Below are 3,056 nucleotides of genomic sequence, written 5' to 3'. Positions count from 1 at the left end.
TTTTTCCATCGTATAAAGCGAATAATTGCAACCACTATGAAAGTTATGGTCATTTCTACTATCCGGGCACCCTAGGCTTCACTCTAGGGCGCTGCTCCACCATATCGAATACTTAGTGCCTTAGAAGTCAACGTCAGAAGCATAAAATACAGTATAAATACAGAAGTTCTTCCATCGCATAAAACGAATAATTGCAACCAGTATGAAAGTTATCGACATTTCTACTTTCCAGGCAACCTAGGCTTCACCCTAGGGCGTTGCTCCACTAGATCGAATAGTTAGGGCCTTAGAAGACAACGCGCGAAACATAAAACACAAAATAAATAGAACAGTTTTTCCATTGTATAAATCGAATAATTGCTACCAGTGTGAAAGTTATGGCCATTTCTACGTTCCGGGTAACCTAGGCTTCACCCTAGTGCGTTGTTCCACCACATCGAATAGTTAAGGCCTAAGAAGTGAACGCCAGAAGCATAAAATACAATATAAATACAACAGTTTTTCCATCGTATAAAACGAATAATTGCATCCAGTGTGAAAGTTATGGTCATTTCTACGTTCCGGGCAACCTAGGCTTCACTCTACGGCGTTGCTCCACCAGATCGAATAGTTGGTGCCTTAGAAGTCAACGTCAGAAGCTTAAAATACAATATAAATACAACAGTTTTTCCATCGTATAAAACGAATAATTGCAACCAGTATGAATGTTATGGACATTTCTACTTTCCGGGCAACCTAGGCTTCACCCTTGGGAGTTGCTCCAACAGACTGAATAGTTAGGGCCTTAGAAGTCAACGCCCGAAGCATAAAATGCAAAAAAATACAACAGTTTTTCCATCGTATAACAGGAATAATTGCAACCAGTGTCAAATTGATGGTGATTTCTACGTTCCGTGCAACCTAGACTTCACTCTAGGGCGTGTTCCACCAGATCGAATAGTTAGGGCCTTAGAAGTCAACGCCCGAAGCATAAAATGCAAAAAAATACAACAGTTTTTCCATCGTATAACAGGAATAATTGCAACCAGTGTGAAATTGATGGTCATTTCTACGTTCCGGGAAACCTAGGCTTCACCCTAGGGCGTTGCTCAACCAGATCGAATAGTTAGGGCCATAGAAGTCAACGCCAGAAGCATAAGGTTCAATATAAATACAACAGCTTTTCCATCGTATAACAGGAACAATAGCAACCAGTGTGAAAGATATGATCATTTCTACGTTCCGGGCAACCTAGGCTTCACTCTAAGGCGTTGCTCCACCAGACCGAATAGTTAGGGCCTAAGAAGTCAACGCCAGAAGCATAAAATACAATATGAATACAACAGTTTTTCCATCGTATAAAACGGATAATTGCAACCAGTATGAAAGTTATGGTCATTTCTACTTCCCGGGCAACCTAGGCTTCACCCTTGGGAGTTGCTCCAACAGACTGAATAGTTAGGGCCTTAGAAGTCAACGCCCGAAGCATAAAATGCAAAAAAATACAACAGTTTTTCCATCGTATAACAGGAATAATTGCAACCAGTGTGAAATTGATGGTCATTTCTACGTTCCGGGAAACCTAGGCTTCACCCTAGGGCGTTGCTCCACCAGATCGAATAGTTAGGGCCATAGAAGTCAACGCCAGAAGCATAAGGTACAATATAAATACAACAGCTTTTCCATCGTATAACAGGAACAATAGCAACCAGTGTGAAAGATATGATCATTTCTACGTTCCGGGCAACCTAGGCTTCACTCTAAGGCGTTGCTCCACCAGACCGAATAGTTAGGGCCTAAGAAGTCAACGCCAGAAGCATAAAATACAATATAAATACAACAGGTTTTCCATCCTATAATATGAATAATTGCAACCAGTGTGAACGTGATGGTCATTTCTACGTTCCGTGCAACCTAGACTACACTTTAGGGCGTGCTCCACCAGATTGAATAGTTACGGCCTAAGAAGTCAGCGCCAGAAGCATAAAATACAATATAAATATAACAGTTTTTCCATCGAATAAAACGAATAATAGCCACCAGTGTGAAGGTTATGGTCATTTCTATGTTCCGGGCAACCTATGATTCACCCTAGGGCGTTGTTCCACCCGATCGAATAGTTAGGGCCTAAGAAGTGAACGCCAGAAGCATAAAATACAATATAAATACAACAGTTTTTCCATCGTATAACAGGAATAATTGCAACCAGTTTGAAAGTTATGGTCATTTCTGCTTTCCGGGCAACCTAGGCTTCACCCTAGTGCGTTGTTCCACCCGATCGAATAGTTAGGGTCCAAGAAGTGAACGCCAGAAGCATAAAATACAATATAAATACAACAGTTTTTCCATCGTATAAAACGAATAATTGCAACCAGTGTGAAAGCTATGGTCATTTCTACGTTCCGGGCAACCTAGGTTTCAATCTAGGGCGTTGCTCCACCAGATCGAATAGTTCGAGCCTTAGAAGTCAACGTCAGAAGCATAAAATACAATATAAATACAACAGTTTTTCCATCGTATAAAACGAATAATTGCGACCAGTATGAAATTCATGGTCATTTCTACGTTCCGGGAAACCAAGGCTTCACTCTAGGGCGTTGCTCCAACAGATCGAATAGTTAGGGCCTCAGAAGTCAACGCCAGAAGCATAAAATACAATATAAATACAACAGTTTTTCCATCGTATAAAGCGAATAATTGCAACCACTATGAAAGTTATGGTCATTTCTACTATCCGGGCACCCTAGGCTTCACTCTAGGGCGCTGCTCCACCATATCGAATACTTAGTGCCTTAGAAGTCAACGTCAGAAGCATAAAATACAGTATAAATACAGAAGTTCTTCCATCGCATAAAACGAATAATTGCAACCAGTATGAAAGTTATCGACATTTCTACTTTCCAGGCAACCTAGGCTTCACCCTAGGGCGTTGCTCCACTAAATCGAATAGTTAGGGCCTTAGAAGACAACGCGCGAAACATAAAACACAAAATAAATAGAACAGTTTTTCCATTGTATAAATCGAATAATTGCTACCAGTGTGAAAGTTATGGCCATTTCTACGTTCCGGGAAACCT

The sequence above is a fragment of the Calliopsis andreniformis genome, unplaced genomic scaffold (assembly GCF_051401765.1).
Source record: "Calliopsis andreniformis isolate RMS-2024a unplaced genomic scaffold, iyCalAndr_principal scaffold0017, whole genome shotgun sequence".
Lineage (NCBI taxonomy): Eukaryota > Metazoa > Arthropoda > Insecta > Hymenoptera > Andrenidae > Calliopsis > Calliopsis andreniformis.
This window is presented reverse-complemented; position numbering follows the sequence as displayed.